Source organism: Asparagus officinalis, chromosome 8 (genome assembly GCF_001876935.1).
Source record: "Asparagus officinalis chromosome 8, Aspof.V1, whole genome shotgun sequence".
In the NCBI taxonomy this organism is placed as follows: Eukaryota; Viridiplantae; Streptophyta; class Magnoliopsida; order Asparagales; family Asparagaceae; genus Asparagus; species Asparagus officinalis.
Window position 1 is genome coordinate 91,116,865 of NC_033801.1, and position 24,801 is coordinate 91,141,665.

Sequence of the window (24,801 nt, forward strand, 5' to 3'; positions counted from 1 at the left end):
TCTATAAAACTATAGAGTAGTCGACTAATAAGAATTATAGTCGACTACTCAACTTTGAATTTTGATTTACAGAACTTTAGTTTTACATAGTAGTCGACTACAAGTAAATATAGTCAACTACTGAGCTTTGAAATATTGTTTTACAGAATGTTTATTTTATAGTGTAGTCGACTTCTAACAATTATAGTCGACTACTGATCTTTGATTTTTTGTTTTCTAGACTTTCTGTAATACAGAGTAGTCGACTACTAAGAAGAATAGTCGACTACTAAGCTTCAGTTTCTGAATTCTAGACTTTTTGTATTACAGAGTAGTCAACTACTATGCATTATAGTCGACTACTAAGATAGTTTTTCTGAACGTTTAAAATTAAACTTGTGATAGTTTTTAGCCGTTTTTCAAATGTTTTGAAGTTTAAAATTTTGTCTTTTCAAGGGCTATAAAAAGGTTATATGTTCAGAAAAATAACACATGATAATATACTCATAAGCTTCATTCTTTGTGTGTTTTTTAAAAGTCAAAAATTTTAGATTTCAAAAAGTTTTGAGAAAAAGATCTTTACTGAAATTGTCTTTTATCCTCATTCAAAATACAAATTATTTAGGCAATTTCCAGAGGATAAAATTATTCCTAAGCCACTGATATACAACACTAACTAATCAAGTCTTATAGGAATTGAGTTATTTGATTCAAGGAAAGGTCTCTCGATTTAAGAGAGGTTGATCTCTTGGTTTAGAGATTGGTGTGCAATTGGCAAAATATTATCAATTGGTGTTGTAATTTGCAGGGACTTGTAAATTGGTCAGGTTTGGTTTTAATTTTGTACTTGATTCAAAATTATAGTGAAAATCTCAAGCGGGATTTGCTTGGGGAATGGATGTACACCAGATTGGTGGAACTAGTATAAAAACTCTTGTTTGTGATTGTGATTTTCTGAGATTGTTGTCATTCTATCTTTGCAATTTATAATCTACTTTGCATAATTTTTAAAAGCACACTATTCACCCTCCCCCCCTCTAGTATTCTAGTGTATCTATTTCAGATCCTATATTTGGTATCAGAGCAAGGTGAAAGATGGTATCAATAAATACATCACAATGCAAAGAGGGTCATTCTACGAATCGTCCACCAATATTCAATAGATTGAACTACAACTATTGAAAGTGCCGAATGAAGATTTACCTTCAATCAATTGGGTATAAACTTTGGAACATTGTGGAAACAAGATACGAGAAGCTATCAACTCCATTTCAAAATGGACTACTTCACAAAGAAATAATGCAAATTTGGATTCTAAAGCAATGAATGCTTTATTCTGTGCACTTGACAAGAATGAGTTTAATAGAGTGTCAACGGCCTCATCTGCATACGATATTTGGCACACACTTGAGGTCACTCATGAAGGTACAAATAAAGTTAAAGAATCTAAAATTTCTGTTCTTGTACACATATTTGAATTGTTCAAGATAAAAGAAAATGAGACAATTGGAGAAATGTTCACAAGATTCACCGACATTACAAATTCTCTCGTTGGTCTTTGAAAAACATACACTCAAGTGGAGATGGTGTCACGCCCCGCTTCCCAAAATACCCGGGAATCGGAATATGAACAAGCCCGCGATGTATTAGATTAAGGAGAATAAATAAAATAATCATTTCTCCTCAACCTAATACGTTAAGCATCTGGAAATAAATATAATGCAAAGGCACAGGTCCCCGATCACAATCAGCAAGAATATAATGAACAACACAGAATAAAATAATACATATCATAATAAATATTCATCCCAGACATAATAATCGGGTTAACATGCCCTTACACAAAACTAATTGAATGAAATACTGGAGAACATAAAAATACACTGGTCAAAGGAAATGAAAGTGCTATAAAACAAACTAAAAGGAATGACTAGGCTTCTGCTTCTTCCTCTGCTACGTCTGGAAGACACTCTTGCTGAGAATCCTCTGGCTCCTGGTGATCTCCCAGCTAGACCTGTTCTTCTTCTAAGTCTGACATACACCAGAGAAAATAGGTGTACGTCAGGGTGCATGGCACACGGCAAGACCCCACAAAGAAAATAGAACGAACGAAAATCTAATACGAAAAACGATACGATAACAGAAACAACAAAAGAACATACAACTGAAATCCACAAATCAACATGAAAACATTACTAAATCATGATAACATAAAACATCCAAAATCGATCAGGTAACGAGATCATGTCGCTAGCAATCAGTCTAAACATCCAAGTGACAAGGTTATACAACTAGATGGAATTAATACTTAAAAATGTACAACATGAGACGTAGTACGTCGAACGAAATGATCCAGATAAGGAAACCCTCATGTATATACCATATGTCTAAAATTGTAGATAATTAAATATTAACCCCGATCTATGTATGAAAAGAAACACAACTAGCCTACATCTCACAAGGATCATACTTAGCCAAGAATCGAGGTCATGTAACTAACCATCCTATCTCAACTCACTGGTCCACATCTCACATAGAGTCAACACTCATATCATCGGATAACTGACTGTTCACAAATCCTCTACGTACACCCAATACGTCGCTATACTGGATCGGTCAGAGGGCTACACGCAATCCGATTCCGGCCTTGTTCGAACTCAAGCAAGAATCAGGTGAATATCAAGCTCACGGACCAAAGTGGCTACACCGGCTCCACTTTGACCCAACAAACCAACCCCAAGCTACACTGGATCATGGGAAGGCCTGGAAGATACATCAACAGCCTTATCCGATCACATGAACATGGACTTTCCCATCCCAACTCTCTTGTATTTTCTAAATCAACCATATTCCTCATTGAAACTCGGATTCACCACCTAAACTCAGTCAACACACCCACACCTGTCACTAAGTCTGTTCATGACGCACGAGGCCACTAAGTCATGAACTGCTAGGGGTTCTCAAACACAATAGGAAACAATAAGTACAACCAATCATGCGCAACGATATCATGGCACATTACATAATTAAAATGAGAATCACACCTTCAAAAAAATAATCCTTTAAATTAATAAATTTATTTACTTCAAAATGATTTCCTTATCCAAAATAAATCCTTTATTTCTTGTTATAATTATCCAAAAATAATTCCATTTTCCAAAATATCTCCTTTTAAATAATTCTAAAAACATTCTTTTTAATATTTCCTCTTACAAAATAATTTCTTTTCTAATTAAAATTAATCTAAAATAATTCCCTTTTCAAAATAAATTCCTTTAATTTGTTTATAATTATTCTAAAAATATTCTTCTTCCAAGATAGTTTCTTTTAAATTATTATAATTATCTAAAATGATTCCATTCTCAAAATTAATTCTTTTTAAATTAGCATAATCATCTCAAAATAATTCTGATATCGAAATAACTTCTTTTAAGATTATAATCATTATGAAAATGTTATTTATTAGATTATCATGATTTATCTAATATTATTCATCAACAATCCCACGCAGATAATTAATTCACAATTCAAAATATGCAAATAATTCATAACAATCTAAAATGTAAAGAATGACAAACTGAGCAACGGGATCTTGCATATAAATAATTTACGATAAATCTAAAATTGTAATGTAATACGATCGAGGAATAAGGATCTTGCCTCGGGGTTCGTCGAACGAATCGACATTGACAAAGCGGGTTGGAGCACGACTACGGCGACAGGATCTCAGCGACGCTCGTCGGCGACGAGGGCGGACTGGGACGAGCATGACACAGTGCATCAGACGGAAGCTGCGGGGTTCGCAGCGGAAGACGGCGATGCGGATCAGGCGTTTAGCAGGAGGACGGGGCTGCTGGGTAAGGCTGTGCGACAGTCGGCTTAAAACAGCAGCAGCGTGTCGGCGAGGAGAAATGCAACGAGCTCGGGCGCAAGGGTAGGTGGATCTAGTCGTGGAGTTTGTCGAGACGGGGCGGCTTGTGGTCAAAAACTGGAGGTGGCGAGGAGGCTGGTAGTGGCGACAGGGAGGCTTGGCGAGGAGCAGCTGTGGGGGACAGGGGGGGAAGGCTTGCAGGGGCGGAGAACGGAGGCCGGGGGTTTGAGCGGGTAACGGGTAGTGGGGGCGCTCCGGCGGCTGGGAGCTATCGGGTTAGAGGAGAGGAGGCCGCGAGGAGATCGGAGCGGGCGGCTTGGAGGCGCGGGCGGCGGCGGACCTCGGTGGTGCGAGCGTCGGATAGAGGGATGGAGCTGCGAGGCATGGGGAGGAAGGGAGGGGGGGAGGATAGCTGGAGATGGCAAGGCGTGGGTTAGGCGGCGACTCGGCGAGGTTGCAGAGGGAGGAGTGACGGGATGGAACGGCGGGGCGCGGGCGTGCCGGCGGTGGGTTCGAGAGGAGAAATCTGAGCGAGAGGGAGATGATGAAGATGAGGAGAGAGAGAAAGAGACGAGAGAGAGAGGAAGAGTTATAGATAGATATTATATATATATATATATATATAATAATATATTATATATTATATACTATATATATAATATATATATTAAACATAATACTATATATATATATACTTTATATAGTAATATTATTATTATATATATATCTATAGTGTATAATAAATTATATATATATATATATATATTATTATTATTATATATATATCATATATATATAATATATATATATATATATATATATATATATATATATATATATATATATATATATATTATATATATATATATACTATTATTAAATATTAGGGTTAGGGTTTAGGTTAAAATAATTAAAATAAATACTTTTGGGTACTTAAAAATTAAACTAATTACATAATAATTATTTACAAATAAAAACGTACATGTTGTGCTAATACAATAGTTGATACGAAATAGTCAAAATATACCTATTTTGTGCAATTAAACGAGAATAATTAATAAATAAATTATATTTACTTATATTTAAAATCAAACAATTATAGGATAATTATATACATAGTAAAACGTACAAGTTATACTAATTCGACAGATAATTTGTAACAATAGAAATAATACAGCAAATTGTACAAATAATACGTAATTAATTATGCAATGTATTATACGAAATAATACATAATAATAAAAATAATACAACGTATTATCGAAAATGATACGTAACAGTACCTATAACACAACGGATAAATTTTATAAATTTTCACCACATAAAATTAATTTATAAATTTTAATATCATTTAAATAAATATAAAACTTAGACTTTAAATCATAAAAAATTATAGAAATTCAAAAAAAAAATACAAATACTCTTTTAAAAATTATAATTAAATATTTTAAAATACTAAAAAATTATTTTAACTAGTATCAAAATTCATGGTCCTTACAGATGGTAAGAAAAATACTTTGATCACTCACTCTACAATGGGAAAAGAATGTTATCACAATCGAAGAAGTAAATGATTTGTCAATTCTTACGGTTGAGAATCTTATCGAAAATCTCATGGCTTATGAAGTTCAAATTGAAGATAGAAAGAATGATGATGAAACAAAGAATAAGAAAGTGCTTGCATTCAATATTACTTCCAATAAAGAAGATTCGGATGAAGATGAAGAAATGAGCATGTTTGCACGCAAATTTTGAAAATTCATAAAACAAGTACAAATCAAAAAATTCAAATTCAAATAACTTACTTTGTTTCAAGTGTAATAAACCAAGACATATGAAAAAAGATTGTTCATTGTTGAAGAGTAAGCAAAAATTAAAATTTTTCAACCACTTCAACAATATTCAAAACAATAAGAAAAGGAAAACCATGGCGGTTACTTGGGATGATAGCGATGATTCATCTTCGGATGAAAAAATTGAAGAAAAGGAAAGTGCTCATATATGCTTTATGGCACAAGATGAAGTAAGTAACAATGAAGAACTTTTAGATGATTTTAATGAATTATATGAAACTTTTTTTAAGATTAAAGGCTTCACATAATTTTCTTATAAGAGAAAATAAAAGATTGATTGAAAAATTTTTAGATTTTAATTCTTCTACTATTTCTAATTCTCAAGTAATTAATTTGAAAGAATAAAATTATTCCTTGCTTAAAGAAAATCAATGTTTATCCAATGAGAACGTTTATCTAAAATCAGAATGTAATAATTTAAATATTCGTATTAATATTTTAGATAAAGATATTTTTCTATTAAATTAAAATATGATGATATATGTTTAAATGTAAGTAAATTCAATAAAGGTAAAGAAAATCTTAATAAAATTCTTTCTTTTCAAAAAGAATCTCAAAAGACAAAAGGTTTAGGTTTTCAAGTTAATAGAAATATATCTAAGAAAACCATTTTTGTAAAATCTTCTTGTAATATAAATGATGATATATGTAAAAAGAAATTAAAATTCTTTTCTATTTGGGTGCCTAAAAAATTAACTTCATTACATAAATTTTTTTATATTTCTGATTATATTAAAAATGTTTGTTTATCAACTAACTATTTAGGCAAATCAAACTCTTCAAGGGTTTGGTTTCCTAAAGGCTAATTTCATGGACCCAACATAGCATGGGTACCAAATTTATAAATGTTTATTATTTCAGGTACCCAAGAAAGATAGATGGATTTTGGATAGCGGTTGTTCTAAACATATGACTGGAAACATACAATTATTGTCATCTTTTCAAAATAAGGATGGTGGTACCGTCACTTTTGAAGATGGCAACAAAGGAAAAGTTATCGGTATTGGAATTATCGGTAATCCAAATAAATCTTTTATTGATAATGTTTTATTAGTTGATGGTCTTAAACATAATTTGCTTAGTATAAGTCAACTTTGTGATAAAGGTTTTAAAATTGTTTTTGAAAAAGAATCTTGCTTGATTTATGACATAGATTTAATAACTATATTATTTAAAGGACATAGAAAAAATAATATATATGTATTATTTATGAATAATATTTCTAATGAACATTGTCTTCTTGCATCTTCTAATGATTCTATTTTATGGCATAAACATTTTGGACATGTTAATTTTAAACATATTTCTAAGATTTCTAAAAATAATTCTGTAAAAGGTTTACCTAAGCTTTCTTATAAAAATAATTTTTGTGATGCATGTCAACAAGGAAAAATACATTAATCTTTTTTCAAATCTAAAAATATAATTTCTACAAGTAGACCATTAGAATTAATTCATATTGATCTTTTTACTCCTTCAAGAGTAGCATCTTTAAATGGTAGTAGATATGCTTTTGTTCTTGTTAATGATTATTCAAGATTTACATGGATAATATTTCTTAAACATAAAAACGGTGCTTTTAATGAGTTTTCTATATTTTGCAAAAGAATTCAAAATCAAAAATCTCTTTCTATAATTTCTATACGTAGTGATCATGGAGGTGAATTTGAAAATGAATTATTTGCAAATTTTTATGATAAACATGGTATTTCTCATACTTTTTCTTTTCCTAGAGCAGCACCACAAAATGGAGTTGTAGAAATAAAAAATAGATCTTTACAAGAATGTGCTAGAATCATGTTATGTGATAGTAATTTACCAAAGTATTTTTGGGCAGAAGCTGTTTCTACAGCATGTTATGTTCTAAACAGGGTTTTATTAAGACTTATCTTAAAGAAAACATCTTATGAATTATTTTATGATAGAATTACTAAAGTTTCTTATTTCAAAGTTTTTAGTTGTAAATGTTTTATTTTAAACACAAAGGATAATTTGGATAAATTTGATTCTAAATCTGACGAACGAATATTTGTTGGATACTCTAACCATAGCAAGGCTTATAGAATATACAATAAAAGATCTTTAGTCATTGAAGAATCAATGCATGTTTCTTTTGATGAAATTTTTACAAAAACACCTATTGTTTCAAATAATGATGATGAATTAGTTGATACTATCAATGATACCCCAATGATAGATGCTTCAAAAGATGATAATTTACAAAATAATTTACCAAAGAATTTTGTAGAAGTTAAAAATCATCTACATGATTTAATTATTGGTAATATTTATGATAAAGTAACTACTAGATCTCATTTTAATTTGATTACTAAAACTGCTTTTATTTCAACTATTGAACCTAAAAATATAAAAGAAGCCTTACTTGATGATTTTTGGATAATTGCTATGCAAGATGAACTTAACCAATTTATAAGAAATAATATTTGAGATCTTATACCTAGACCTCAAAATAAATCAATCATTGGAACAAAATGGATTTTTAGAAATAAATTAGATGAATCTGGTCAAGTTGTTAGAAATAAAACAAGATTAGTTGCACAAGGTTATAATCAAGAAGAATATATTGATTATGATGAAACCTATGCACCAGTTGCTCGTTTAGAATCAATTAGAATTTTACTTGCATTTACATGTTTTTTTAATTTTAAACTATTTCAAACGGATGTTAAAAGTGATTTTCTAAATGGTTTTATAAAAGAAGAAGTTTTTATAGAACAACCTCCCAGTTTTGAACATGAAAGTTTTCCAAACCATGTTTTTAAACTTAAGAAAGCCTTATATGGTCTTAAACAAGCACCTCGTGCTTGGTATGATAGATTAAAGAATTTTCTTTTAACTTCAGGTTTTGAAATTGGAAAGGTTGATTCAACATTATTTATTAAGAAAATAAATAAAGATATATTATTAATTCAAATATATGTAGATGACATTATTTTTTATTCTACTAACAACAATTTTTGTCAAGAGTTTGCTAAGACTATGCAGGATGAATTTGAAATGAGTCACATGAATGAACTCAATTTCTTCCTTGGACTACAAATCAAACAATTAAAAGATAGAATATTCATCAATCAAAGCAAATATGCTAATGAGTTACTCAAACGCTTTGGAATGGAAAATACAACAAGCAAACCAACACCAATGAGTACTACTATATCTCTTGACAAAGATAAAAATGGTAAGAATATTGATCAAAAGCTCTATCGAGGTATGATTGGATCACTTCTTTACATTACTGCTAGTAGACTTGATATTATGTTTAGTGTATGTTTATGTGCTAGATTTCAATCTAATCCTAAAGAATCACATCTTAAAGCAGTAAAAGAATTTTTAGATATATTAAAGATACTACAAATTATGGTTTATTTTATCCAAAACATAGTTCTTTTGATTTAATATCATATAGTGATGCTGATTTTGCCGGATGTAAATCTGATAGAAAAAGTACAAGTGGAACATGTCATTTCTTAGGACATTCACTTGTATCTTGGTTTAGTAAGAAACAAAATTCAGTATCATTATCAACAACTGAAGCTGAATATATTGCTGCAAGTCTTGCATGTGCACATCCTCTCAAATTTGATCTTCTGAGCTTGATTCAAAAATCCTATCTCCAAGGATTTCGCTGCTGCTGTTGCTGAATCACCAAACTCGAGTGGTTTTGATCCTCCTCATCCAAAAAAGCCAGCCCCTGGTTTTGATAACTGGAAAAATCTTCAACCTGTGCGGTTTAGATTCTCCGAAATCCAACCCCTCGCCTCCTGTGGGTTTGTTGAGCTTTTATAGGGGGATAGGAGGTTGTAACTGACCCCTATATCCACTCCTACGTGGGCGAAAATCCCTCAGAACGTGGGATAAACGGTTCTGAAACCGTTCGACTCATGTTTGAACGAGTCAAACGCCCAATCTGGCGTTCAGAACCCAACTTTGCCTCTTAGAATTGAGACGCGAGGTTGGGTGTTAGCTGAACATCATTGAACGCGAGGGCCGCTCGCGTTTTGACTTGTTGTAGCTTAAAAACGCGGGGGTCAGTGTTGGTTGGACCCCTACGAACACGAGGGTCACTCACGTTTGGCTTGTAGCTCGGAGACGCGGGGGTCAGCATTGATTGGACCCCTACGAACGCGAGGGTGGCTTGGAAACGCGGGGGTCGCCTGCACTTCCCAAGTTGTAACGCGGGGATGACATCCACGTTTCAGAAGGAACTTTTTGACTTGTAACTTCTTCTGTGAAGCGTTGCGGGGACCGTTGTTCAGTAATTATGGCTTTAGCTGTTGTAGGGTATGAAAGTCGTCAGATTGTAACTTTCACCGTAGATTGTGAAGACCGCTGAATAGAGTTTTCATCAGTTATCGGAAGTGTCGTTGAATTGTAACTCTTCTCGATCTATGTGAAAAGTCATCTATTTGCCGCTTTTGATTGCCGACTCGAAAGATATTTGATTGTAGCTTCCGTTGTTGGAATTTGACGGGAATCAATATCCATAGTGTATTTAGACGAATATTTGCCCACAGCTCTCTACCAAGCAACTCACCAACTTTCGATTGTCGGCGCGAAAGCTATTTGATTGTAGCTTTCGTTGTAGGAACTTGACGGGAATCAACATCCATAGTGTTTTGAAGATGAATATTTACCCACAGCTCTCTACCAAGCAACTCACCACCTAAGTCCAACCTTTTATTTCTAAAATCATTACACTGCTCATTAGCATCTCTAATAGTTGCTAATATAATATTAGTCATGCTGTTGTCGCAGCCATCAAGATCAATCATCTCAGAAATGAAGTCGTGTTTGTGGCGATTGTGGAGTTGCGGATGCAGTGATTAGAAAGTCGTCTGATTGTGACTTCCATTGTCAGAGCTTGATATGGATCAGCTATCCATTGTGATTTTTAGACAGCCTACAACTAGGAAGGCAGTGTTAGTCGGTACGAACCCAAAATTTTGTGGATTGATTGCTCATCCCGTCTGATCGAACCAGATGATTTCAATGTTGTTGATTGTAATCTATCTGTACTCCTCCAATAGACTCCCCAGTGGAGTCGTTTGTTTCTTCCCGGTTTTTGTCGCCTTGACGATTGCTGTTAGCTCTTCTTTTATTCATCTGGGGCTGTGTCGTAGCCTTGGTAGTCAAGAAGTTGCTATCATAGCGGTCCAAACACAGAGATAATTTCCGCCTTTGAGGATTGGAACACGTGGGTGAGCCCAGCGTTGGGAAATTTGAACGTGAAGGTGAGCATCGCGTTTGGAAGCTCACCCAACTCGAACGCGAGGGTCGAGTTTGGGCGGGATTCTGGCCTCGAATCCCGTCCGTTACGATTTGACAGCTCATAGCTGTCTATAAATAGACCGCTAGAGGTCAAATCAAGAGTCATTCGACTCTTCTTGAAATTTCAACGAAAAATCTTCGTTTTCATCTCTAGCGAACACTGCTCATCTCCTCCGACGAGATTCTATGGCGCCCAAGAAACCAGTTGCTTCCAAATCTGATGCCGCTGCGGCTCGAGGATCTGCACCGTCAGCGCCGGCCGGTGGTGCTGCTGCTCAGGCGAACATGCCGCCCCAGCTTCCTTTGATTGGTGGTGAGTACGACCTTCGTGGTCGTTAAACTTGCTTCGGCGAGTTCTGATCTTGAGATCAACGAGGAAACTCGTTTCAATAACGCGGGGCTGGACTCTAACGTTTAGTATTTTTGACGAGGGGTTCAATCCCCACGTCTCAGATTCTTGACGCGGGGGTCGACCTGCGCGTCTGAGATTTTTGACGCGGGGTTCGTCCTTCGCGTCCAAGCTTATCTGACGCGGGGTTCGACCTTCGCGTCTGAACTTATCTGACGCGGGGTTCGACCTTCGTGTCTGAACTTATCTGACGCGGGGTTCGATCTTCGCGTCTGAACTTATCTGACGTGGGGTTCGACCCTCGTGTCTGAACTTATCTAACGCGGGGTTCGACCCTCGCGTCTGAGTCTTGCTTTTGAGTTATCTAACTTTTTCCTTCCTTTTACAGTGCGCCATACCAGTGAACCTCTTCTTTTTCGCCACCATTTTGGGCATGAAGGTGGTGCGGACATGAACATGGCCTTTAGCTCACGCTAAGAACTCCCAGTTTTCCGAATTAGGGAGAAGAGTCGCGTAGAATTAATTACCCAAGCTTCTTCCGACACTCTTAGGACATTGGTTACGGACGCCCGACTTGAAAGCCCCAGCCGTAAGTCAATAATCAAACCTGGATATCTCTTCGGGGACTTTGTTGACTTCGACGCAAGCACTGCTTATGATGGGGACTATAAGTGGCTGCGGAAAGTTGGGGACCGCAACCTTTTTTTGCCCAATACGGAGAGGATGTTCCCCATATCTTATTTCCAGTGTGCTTCTGTCCCAAGGCGTATGGATTGGCCCCTGGTTAAGGATCAGGATGGGGTCGCCCTTGGAACTCTGACTTTTCACGGAGTCCGTACAGTTGGTTACAACCGGCAGGTGACAGCTTTGCGGCCAAGTTTATTTGCTAAGGAGTATCCCCTTGGCGAAGTGCCCAGCCCGACGAAGACCTTTGTTAAGAGATTTCTAGAAAAGAAAGGAGAGTTCCCCGCGCAAGGATTTAGAGCTCCTGGTTGGGTTCATTCTCCAGTGACAGGGTGGTGGGCCCAGATGACCAAGTTTGTTCTGGAGGAATTGGAAACCCCTCTTGCCCAAGCTGGATTGCTGGTTCCAGTGCGGGCTACTAAGTTCGGGATTATTCAGAGCCACTTTCATTTCTTTTCCATATTGGAGAAATATAGTCCCGAGACTTGCACTTTCTTCACCCCTGTGGGGGAGTTAGGCTTCGCTCTTCACGAGATGCATGAAGTCACAGGTCTTATTCTCGGGGATTTACCATATGAAGAATTTGTTCCGGGATCTGTGGAACTTAAACTTTTGAAGAAGACCAGCCCAGAAATTTACGCCACTCTCTGGGAAGTGATGTGTCACTTCCATATCTGCATGCAGCTGACGGGGGCTCGCGGAAGCGGCATCAAACAAGTGTCTTGGGCGGAATATTTATTCCAAAACTTGACCATTAAATGAGGCTCTGTGACCCGATTGCCTGTCAGTACTTTGGAAGAGGTTCAGGCTCGTATTGACGACGCTACCTCCCATTACACCAATGAGGCCAAGGAGGATGTTTTCCCGGCTCATACAGAGTTTGAAAGCTTCCATTATCAAGCTCTGATTCCAATTTCCGACGCGGCGTTGCTGGCTGGATTCTTGATGCTATGGCTCAAGCGTTGCGTCGTTCCTACCAGGCCGGTCGATGCCCTTGCTATTGAGGTGGTCTACCCGGCTGTTCTCTTGGCACATGGGAGACCTGTGAGCCTCCTCAGCGCCATGGTGGGTTGCTTACAGTATGGACTGCGGGAGTTGGCCTCTGACTTTGTTGGTGTTACAGAGGTGGAGTCTGAGGGTCACAAGACTTTCAAAACTCCCAATCCCAGGGTACCAATGCCATATGCCTATTTGATGGCTTGGTACGTGCTTCACTATCCTTCTTTGATGAGTGCAGCCTCTCCCCCGGAAGACTCATTCATTCCATTTGTGCAGCGACTAGAATCTGCGAAATGGGAAGGGGGGTACATGGTTAAAATTCACCAAATCTTAGCGCGAGACACCCATTTCCACATCTACCGCTGTTTCCCTGATTTTGAGGGCGGCATCTATGGAGCAGAATATCAGGATACGGCAGGTCCTAATGGATTCACTCAGCTGAGCGGGGGTGTTTTCCATTGGCTTCTTTCCATCAGGCCAGGCTACCTGATCTTCCGACAAGGCGTCCATTGTTTCATCGAGCCTTACCAACCCTATAGGTTCGCTTGCTAATTTAGGTATGATCAGTTGTATGTCGGGAACCCTCGTCCTCAACTCTCAGTTATAGCCAACTTATATGATGGAGCCAGGGCCTGGTATTATTCTGTAGCAGGTTGTACCAAGGCCGTCTTCAAGCTTCCCCATAAAACTGCTAACTCCTATACCTCTATAAGCTTCTGTAATTGGTATAACGCCGCTTCTCAGACTCCCAATTACAACTTGAATACATCTTGCCTGAAAGATATTAGGCATATGTATAATTTAAGGAAGGGGTCTAAAACCTCCCGCTTGAGAGGGATCGACGAGTTCCTATCCATTGAGAATCAGCCTGCTGGGCAGGAAGAGGAACAGATAGTTGAGCCTGCTCTAGGGGAAGAGCAACGAGTGGTTGATCCTCCCACAACGAGAGCAGCGGGGAAAAGAAAATTTTCCGCAGATGAAGCCGGCAAGTATGACAAGCAGATCCGTCGGAAACTGCTGGTGGATTCTCCCCCCAAAGGCCAACAAAAATCCAAGTTGATGGCTGAGGCCATCAAAGCTGCTGTAAATGAAGAACAACAGGAATCGTCTGTTGCAAGCCTGCCACATAGAGCTGGACTTCGTTCTCATGGCCTAGCTTTATCGAGCGAAGCTTCCTCTTACCATCCTCCTGAGGGCGAAGAGGATGAATTAATGGCTGCAGATGCAGAGTCTGCTCCGGCGATGGACCTTCCCAAGTCTCCGGCCTTAGAACCAGGGGGTCTTGAAGAGAATCCACCTCTTTCTCCTTCAGCATTAATGTCACAAGCTGGTGATTTAATTCCTAGTCCTACAACGGGACTTATGAATAAACTAGCTGCTAAAATAGATCTTCTGGAACCTTTAGTGGCTCAGGATGATGAGGAGCGAGTTGATTATGAAGGCTCCTCGATTGGTGGTGCGGCTGACGAAGATAGAGACGATGAGGATGCTGACGTTGGCAACATGTCAGGTGGTGGTGAAGATGATGAAGAGCATGATTCCATAGATGACATCACCACTTTTGACGATGCTCCCAAGGTCCCATCCGATAAAGTATCTGGTTATACTCCTTTTCCTATCTCCGGTAAGCCTAATTTTCTTCGACTTCTTCCGCATGTTCTTTCCGCGTTCCGACCCTTTTTTCGTGCAGGTTCACCTTCTCTAGGGACCACTGCTGCTACTATTTCGGAGCCAGAACCTGCGCAGATGTCGGCTCCTTTAGTAGAGCAACATTTACCTGGCTCTCCTACAGCAACTGTTTCACCTGCAGCATTGCCTGAAACTACTACCGCAACTCCTCCACCGGAACAACAGCTCGTGCAGGCGTCAGCTTCTATGCAAGAGCAGCCCCTGCCTGCCTCATCCACCGTAGCTGCTTCATCTTCAGCCTTGATGAAGATCTCGCTTGCGCCCACAGAGGCCGGACCAAGCGAATCTCTGGCGAGGGCAATGATGGCTTTGACTTCAAGCCCTTCGCAATTGAATGTTTCAGTTGCCTCCGCGACTTCTACACCCAAATCACTTGCCAATCCATATTTTGGCATGTCAGCTTCTGGGGTCGTAGAGTCGTCTTCCATTGCTTTTTCTAGTCCAACGGACGCTCCTGACTTCCTCCATATTTCTTTGAGCTACTTAAACAGTCTCGTGAGGAAGGTGATTGAGGTTGTCACAGCTGGTCGAGGCCGCTTTGACTCCTTTAAGTCTCTCTTAGAAGCAGGCTTAAATGGGGTCAAAAGTGTGGGCAATGCTCATTGCTTTGAACGTTGTTCGGAAGCCATTTCCCATTTAGAAGCCCGGCTCAAACATTTGGAAGCCCTCAGCCATGAAGACATTCAGACACAGATCGTGTCTACTTTTGCTGACCTCCAGGTTGAAGAAGTGACTCGCCGTGAGGCAATTGAGCGAGGTCTGGCTGTAAAAGAGCTTCAAGTTACGCATTTGTGAGAACAGAGCGATCTGCGACAAAAAGAACTGGAGCTCTCTACTGCTTCCTTGGACCTCATTCGCACAAAACTTGTCGAGGCTGAGGCGAAGGTGCTGAGATTGAAGGCCCAGCTTTCTCGCGAAGAAGCCGTCGTTAATATACTTGGGGCCAAAAATACAGACACTCTTTTGAATTACCGTACGGAAGCTCAGGCTCTTGAAAGAGCGAAGAAGGAGGCCGCCGCTGAAGTAGCACCCACCGAGGATGAGCTGCGGAGGAAGGCTGAAGCCGTTGTACGGGCCAGTCATGAAGAGAAGCTCTCTGATGCCAAAGCTCAACTTGCTTCTTTTGACTTGACCTTGTACTATTCTTTTGCTTAAGAACAGCTTTGTATCACTTCTTTTTGGTTTCTGAATAAAAAGTGATATTGGTTTCTCATTGTTTCTTGCATTTATCATGTTTTGATTTTAGATACAAATCACGAGAAATGCCTGAGATGTATTCCTGACTTAGAATAAATCTCCACAATGGTTCTGGTACAGAAAACTCTCTTTATTATCGTTTAAGATAACTCTAGAAAGTTTCCAACTGCTAAGGATGAAAATTTTATTATTTTCCAGTAATGGGGTTGACTAGTAGAATTCTTCCTGTGTTATTTCTGCTTTGAACACTGAAAGAAATCTATAAGTGTCAGCGGTATAGTTTTAACTTGGCAGGGGGATTATTGCGATCTGGGCAATTCTGATGACTTATCGTTCTATTGACGAGAATCGATAAGTTAATTTTGTCAGAGGTGTGATTTTAACGTGACAGGAGAAATATTACGATCTGGGCAATTTTGATGACTTATCGTTCTATTGACGAGAATCGATAAATTGATTTTGTCAGAGGTGTGATTTTAACGTGACAAGAGAAATATTGCGATCTGGGCAATTTTGAGGACTTATCGTTCTATTGACGAGAATCGATAAATTGATTTTGTCAGAGGTGTGATTTTAACGTGACAGGAGAAATATTGCGATCTGGGCAATTTTGAGGACTTATCGTTCTATTGATGAGAATCGATAAGTTGATTTTGTTAGAGGTGTGATTTTAACGTGACAGGTATGGGGAAAGAATATTATAGCGTCTCACTGGGGAGAACTGCTAAGTGTTTTATCATCGGAGCGATGAATTGTGATACTTGTGATTTGAACAAGATTTTAGGGAATTTTGTTATCCCACTGAAAACAGGTTATTTATTGCTCTGCTGAGGAGAGCTAATAAATTGACAATGATTTGGAGACTTATCATTCTATTAACGAGAATTGATAAGTGGATTTTGGGGTGTAGTATTAACCCAACGAGAATTTAGATTCTGCTGAAGAGATACAGAGGTTTTGACTAACACTCTGTTAAGAAGGCTCACAAGTGCAGGTTCTACATTTAGAAGAGTTGCAACGCTGAAGTGATCTTCGCGTTTGATGTTTGAAACGCGAGGTTCGGGCCTTCGTGACGCTGGCTCAAGCTTTGCACTTGGGAAATTGAACGCGATAGTGAGCTTCGCGTTTTGGAGATGGTTGGGATTCACTCCTAGAATCCCGTGCCATCTTAACAGCTTGGTGGCTGTTATAAATAGACCTGAATGGTCACATCAAAAGTCACTTGACTTTCAAAACTTTTGGCTATTTCCAAGAACGAGAACTCTCGTTTGGTTACGGCGAGATCTCCGACGAGCTTCGTCTCCCTCGTTCAAAGGAGTTTCCTCCGATCGACTGCATCAATGGCGCCTCGGAGGACGGGTTCGAACTCCAAGAAGGTCGCTGAAGCGACTTCCGACATGCCGTCGGCTGAGAACGCCGGCGGTGTTCTTGTCCATGCGGGAACCTTGCCATCGACATCGCCGCCGCAGGGGCCTCCCTGTCGTGGTGAGTGCTGACCGAAATAACTTGCCTTAGCAAGTTCTCTGAAAACCCTAGATGGGTTCTTGATAACGAGGAAGATGACTCATTTTAACTCAATAAAAACGTGGGGTTGGGATCCCATGTGGGTCTCGACCCTCGCGTTCATGTTTTTCAACACGAGGTTGACTCTCGCGTTTGAGGCTTCTGACGCGAGATTCGACCTTCACGTTGGAGATTTCTGACGCGAGGTTTGACCTTCGCGTTAGGGACGAGACTTTAACCCTTTGTGTTTTAGACTATGTCTTTATGTCGATAGCTCGCTTCTAGCTGCTAACTTCTGCTTTTGATTGTGCAGTGCTTCTCCCAAACGTACCGCTTTCACAAGAGCACCATTTCGGATATATTGGTGGACCTGACCCGAATGAATTATTCAGTCTTCAGAACAGGATTCCATTGTGTACTTTTCCTGATTCGGAAAGAGCGAAAATGATCAAATTCCCTCAATGCTCTACTCTCAGGATTTTGATAACTGACTTAGACTTGGAGACCCCTGTTGGTCATGCCCAGTTTCCTAAACCAGCATTCATATTTGGGGATCGCATACCAGTCGATGACCATCTCACACACGTGGAAGATTCAAAGCTGCTGCGGAGAGCTGATAATCGCTTCTTATTCCTCCCAAACATGAAGAGGATGTACCCGCTCTCCTATTTCTTGAATGTGAGTTGCCGTCGGGGTTTGACCTTCGACATTGTCAAAGAGAAAGAGAATGTGTCACTTGGATTTGGTCGGCGAGCTCGTACACGAATCGGAAGACAACTCAAGGGGTTAAGACCTGGTTTGTTTGAGAAGAAGGAGCTGGTTCCGGAGATGCCACGCCCAGCGAACATTTTTATCCGCCAATTCCTTGCAACTCAGGTTGGATTCTCTACCCAGACGTTCAGGTCCCCTGGATGGGTCTGTTCTGGCGAAGGAGGTTGGTGGACCCGCATGGTTGACTTTGTTCTTGAGGAGCTTAAGGAATCGCTCGCTCAATCGGGTCTCACAATTCCTGTGTTAGCTACGCGACGGGGAGTCGTGCAGAGTCTTCATAATTTCTTCGCTATGTTGGAGAAATATAACCCTGACAGCTGCACATTCTTCACACCTGCAGGAGAGTTAGGTTTTGCTCTTCATGAGATGCAGGCAGTGTCGGGGCTGTCGCTTGGAAAAACGCCCTACGAGGAGTTTATCCCCACCACCGAGGAGCTTTCCTTACTGAAGGTGGCCAAAGCTCGAATTATGGCCTCCAGTGCTACCTATAAGACAGAGCATGCCGAGGATGATTTTGAAGCTGGTGTCGAATTTGAAAGTTTCCACTACCAAGCCACAGTTCCTATCTCTGACACGGCTCTACTTGCAGGCTTCTTCATGATTTGGTTGAAACGGTGTGTACTACCGTCAAGACCAATAGAGGCGATATTGGCTGAGGTTGTGTACCCAGCTGTTTTGCTAGCACACGAGAGACCTGTGAGCCTCCTTACTGCTATGGTTGGCTGTATTCAGAACGGCCTGAGGGTATTGACTTCAGAGCTTCTCAGCGCTTCGAGGGTCAAAGCTGCTAAGAAGAAAGCTGGGAAAGCTCCTCAACCACGTGTACCAATATCGTATACATATTTAGTGGCCTGGTTCGTGTTGCATTGCCCTTCATTGATGAAGGGAGTACATGAGGGCGATGATGCTTATATTCCCTTTGTACAAAGACTGGAGTCGGCCACGTGGACTAATTCTTATATAGTCAGGGCTCGACAACTTCTATCCCGGAAGGACGATTACCAGATTTTCTGTTGCGCTCTGAATTTTGACGTAGCTGACGTGCAGGATGCCCGCTTCATGGACTTGCTTTTTGAAGGCTCGTCTTCTTTGGAAGAGGGTACATTCAGCTGGCTTCTTATGATCAGGTTGGGTTACCTGGTCTACCGCTTACGGGAGAAGTGCATAATCGAGCCTTACATGCCTTCTCGGTTTGCCAGACAGTTTGGATATGACCAACTCTACGTTGGCAATCCTAACCCGGCGTTAGCTCAAATTGGGAATTTGTATGAAGGAGCTCGTGCATGGTACTTCTTCTCCGTCGGGGGAACCCATGCGCAATTCACTTTACCCAACTCACCACCCGGCTGTTCTACTGTTATAGATTTCTGCCAGTGGTTTGCCGAAGCTTCTCAGATTCCAGAATATGACGTTTATACTTCATGTATAAACGAGATTCGGGAATTGTATCGTTCACGGAGCGGTTCTGCGAGTTTTCGTCTGCCAGGGATGGAAGAATACCTATCATGTGAACAGGAAGCGACCGGAGCCATTGAAGCTCCTAAGGACTTGTCCACCGTAGAACCTTCTGAAGAAGAGGTTCCTACGGGAATTGAAGAGGGAAGGCCAATTGATGATTCTCCCGAAGAAAAGACAACTGAGGAGATTCCTGCAGAAGAGCCCGTTCCTACACCTCGTTCTTTAAGATCGGGTAAGAAAGCTCTTTCTGCTGTTGAGCAAGGTGAGTATGACAGGAGAATTCGCAAGCGGATACCTGTCATGGCCAAAAATTCCAAAAAGGCCAAGTTAATGGGGGACGCGATGAAGTCTGCGCTCGTTGAGCGTTTAACTGACGGAGAGGACGAAATGCCCCAATCGATCCCTTCGATTCCTGAGGACGATAGAGCTGGAGAGGGCCCTTCTTCTGAAGCTGCTCCAACACCTATTCAGGATGAACATACGGGTCCAATCTATCCAACCCTTCCTCCTCCACGCTCGAGGGCCCTGAAGAAATCAATTGATGAACTGGAACGTTGGATGCAAACAATTATTAATATTATCAGTGATGAGGGGGCTTCTCTTGAAGACTGTGAATCTATCTTGAGCCAATGTTTGGACGACATCAAGGCTAAAGGGGATGCATCCTGGACTGAGCACTGCCAATGGGGAATCACTCTTTTGATGACAGAATTAGCAGTTTTTAGGGAGCTACAGCGCACCAATCTAGACTCTGAAGTGGAGCCGGCTCTTTCCTTGGCGATAATCTCGAGGGCGCATGTCACAGGGGCTCTTCGCAAGGACCTGTCTGATAAAAAGGCCCGCATATCAGCTTTAAGGAAGCGGCACTCTGCAACATATGCTAAGATCAAAGGTGTTGCTTCTGATATCCGCGGTATCGAAGAGACTATCGCTCGATTAGAGGCCGAGTTGGACCAGAAGAAAGCCCAATTGGCCCACTATGAGGATGTCAGAAAAGAGCTTGAGCATCAAAGTGGCCAAATTTATACGAAATTTTGTCGTACACTCCACGCGGCTGAGCGGATTCGCAAAGACATTGTTGCTGCCCCTCCAATTGAAGCAGAGCTCAGAAAGGAGATCGAGAGACAAGTCCGAGCGGCTCATCGGGAGAAACTTTTTGCCTTCAAGTCTAGGCTAAAAACCCTCAAGTTAATGAAGCCTGATGTTTAACTCTTGACCTGTTCTTGGCTAAGGAATTTTGTATCATTTTCACTTTGTTTGTCATCATTTTGTGTTTAGATTAACAACATTGAATGAAAACGATATCGCTTTTGCCTTTTATTGTCTCTTTTTGCTGGAATCTGGTTCAAGACAACAGAAAATAATGCAAATGCTATCAAAATTCCCTTTATTATTTATTTAGAATAATTCCATCAAATTACAATCGTCAGAGGTGTAGTGTTAACATGACGAAATACAAGATAGAATTACACTATGAATAGGCAACCCCCAGCCTGATTTGGTTGGGGTTTAGGGGGCTACATGATTTACGGGAAGTATCTCTTGAGAAACTTCCCATTAATTGGCATCATGAGCCTGTCTCCTTCTTGATTGATGAGGCGGTATGCTCCGTTCGAATAGACTGATTCTATTACGAAGGGCCCTTCCCATTTAGGATTGAACTTCCCTTTGGTTTTGTGTGTCATCACCATGGGTCGTCTGTTGGCCAACACTAGATCGCCTTTCTTGAAGATCCGTTCCTTAACCTTTTTGCTCTTGTAGAAGTCCTTACTGTCGTGCGGTAAGCCCACAGACATTCACCAAGTCTTTCATCCCAATCGCGCCGGCTTTTGGAAACAAACTTTTTGAGAAGCTTCACTATGGTTTTGTTAAAAGCTTCTGCAAGACCATTTGCTGGCGGATAATATACTGTGGATGCAACACTTTGGATTCTGAACTTGTCACAAAATCTCTGGAATCCAAAGCTGACGAATTGTGTCCCGTTGTCGTGAATTATTCGCCTCGGGACTCCAAAACGGTAGATGACGTGATGTTTGATGAACTTGATCACATTCGAAGTCTTGACTTCCTTCAGCGGGATAGCCTCCGCCCATTTGGAGAAATAGTCGGTTACGGCTAGAATGAACCGGTGTCCCTTGGACGTCGAGGGAGAAATCGGTCCGACGATATCCATACCCCACATTTCGAATGGCCAAGTTGCCGATGTGGGGTGTAAGTTCCGCTTGAGCCCGTGCCTGCGCTGACATCGCGCGGCGCTTGCGAATGCGCTCCTCGAGTGTCGAACGGTTCTGTTTGACGCGGGCCCATTCTTTCTTTGGCAGCTTGGAAGAGTCGCCGTTCATTGGTGGTTGAGGCTGTTTGCCTCTTCTGTTTTGGTGGATGAAGTCTCCATGAATTTGGCACGCGTGACAACGTTTAGCATAGTCAACCGCGTCTGAAAATATCTTCGGCCAATAATAACCGATTCGTCGGAGGCGATCTCCTAATTTAGCTCCGGGCTGATGAGCTCCGCACATTCCGTCGTGAGCTTCCTTAAGGGCCTCTTTTGCTTCCTTCCGGGAGAGGCATCGAAGCAAAACTCCATCATGTGACTTACGATACAGGACTTGAGAGACTACGTCGTAATAGAATCGGAGGGTCTTTCGTTTGATAGAGGCCGCTTCCTTAGGGTCATCTGGCAGAATTCCATATACGGCATAGTCGATGTACGGGAATCGCCAATCCCTAGATTCGAACTCCATAAATGTCGTACAGACTTCTCCTGACGTCGTCTCGTCTGGGTTTTCCTCCATGGGAATCTTGGAAGAGCATAGTTTCCGTCCTGCGACTGGAATCGTTGTTTCAGCTCCCGGTGGCAATGCTAACGAAGTTGCCAAGGGGGCTAGAGCATCTGCATACGCATTCTGAGCTCGTGGTACATATTCGATAAAGAAACCTTCGAACTTTTGAGCTTACTTTAGCACTGCGAGGTAGTATGGGATTAGATCTTCATGACGTACTTCGTATTCTCCTCGGACTTGATTAACGATGAGCTGAGAGTCACCGTAAGCCTCAAGGTGCTGAACATTAAATTCTTCAGCAAATTGCATTCCTAATAGCAGAGCATTATACTCGGCTACGTTGTTGGTGCAAGGTTCGATTAAGGAGAATCCCCTTGGGATTACGTGGCCGTTCGGAGAGATTAATACTACTCCTACTCCCGCGGTGATTGCTCCATGAGGATTTGCTCTGGATGCACCGTCGAAGAATAACTTCCACACTTGCGTAGCTTCTTGGGTAGCGTAAGCTTCAGCGACTTCGTCCGGTAATTCTTCATACAACTTGGACGTTCCCGATACTGAGTGATCAGCTAAAAAGTCTGCAAGTGCTTGACTCTTGACCGCCTTTTGAGGCATGAACTGCATGTCGTATTGTGACAAGAGAATGGCCCATTTTGCAAGCCGGCAATTTAGAGATGATGGTTTCGTCATCAGAACTCTCAAAGGATTCACCTTAGAGATGACCTGAATGGTCTGTCCAACTAGATAGTGTCGCATCTTTTGAATTGCGAATACCAAGGTGAGACATTCTTTTTCGACCGGATTGTACCGATGTTCGGCTCCCATCATAGTCCTGCTCAGGTAATAGATGGCTTGTTCTTGACCTTGATCATTGTTCTGGGCTAACAAAGCACCAAGAGAATGATCCATGGCCCTCACATATAACAGGAATGGTTTTCCTGATATCGGGGCCACGAGAACTGGCGGTTGAGTTGGATATCTCTTAATCTCTTCGAATGCTCTTTGACACTCTGCATCCCAAACAAAGGATATTCCTTTCTTCATGAGTTTAGAGAAAGGTTGGCAGCGCCCTGAAAGATTTGATATGAATCTTCGAATGTAGGCCAGTCTGCCTTGCAAACCTCTGAGCTCTTTGAGATTCTTCGGAGGTGGCATGTCTTGGATGGCACGCACTTTTTCTGGGTCAAGAGAGATTCCCTTGGAAGTAACGATAAATCCCAGGAATTTTCCACTTGAAACTCCGAGAAATGATTTTGTCGGATTCATCTTCAGCTGATGTGCTCGCATGATTTCGAACATTGTCTTCAGATCTGCAAGATGATCGTCTTTACATTGGCTCTTTACTGCTATGTCATCAACGTAGCACTCGATCTTCTTTCGTAGGTGTTCGTGAAAGATTGTGTTCATTGCACGTTGATAAGTTGCACCTGCATTTTTCAGGCCGAAGGGCATCTCGTCTTTCGGACAAGCGGCATTGAGATCACGGAAATCGATGCATATCCGGACCTTACCGTTCTTTTTGGGAACTGGAACAATGTTGGCTACCCAGTCTGGATGTTGTTCTTCCCTAACAAAACCTGAGTCTATAAGCTTTCTAACTTCTGACTCAATTGATTCCATGATCTCTGGACGAAACCTACGTTGTTGTTATTTAACGGGTTTTGCATCCGGATCAATGTTGAGACAGTGCATGGCAACCTTCGGGTCAAGGCCAAGCATATCTTCATAATTCCAAGCGAAGACATCTATATATTCTCTGATGAGAGATATAAGGTCCTCTTTTTCAGATGATGATAAGTCTTCGGCTATAAAGATGGGTTTGGGGTCAGACTCATCTCCCATGTTGACCTGGATCACCTTGTCTTCAGTGGGTGGTTCGCGTTGTTCAAAGCGCATATCCCACAAGACGTTAAGACGTTTGATCCAAGGATCGTCGGTTGATTTGACTAACTCCTCGTCACCCCCTGCGTCTTCATCTGGATGACTGGTTGAAACCATGTTCACAGTCAGGTTTTTAAAGAAAGGTCCAACACTGACGTCGGACTCATATGACGATATTCCAGATGAATGGTCGTGACGCAGGTAATTACTGATTTTGTTTTCAGAGGTGGGGGGAGGCGTAACGTAACCCACGCCTCTTCCGGTTTTTTGATAATAGTCCGGAGGTTTTCCTTCAGGAGTGAGAGACATCCGGATCGGGGTTCGTCTTCCTTTCCCAAAGTTTAAGCCCTGTTTCTCATTAAAATTATACCCCATTCGTTTCATTAAGTATATAGAATTGGGTTCGTGGTAATGGAATTGGGGAACTCCGTCGTCTTCCTCTGAACTTGCTCGTTTGAGTTGTTCGGGTTTGACTTTACCAAAACAGATCAGCTTCTG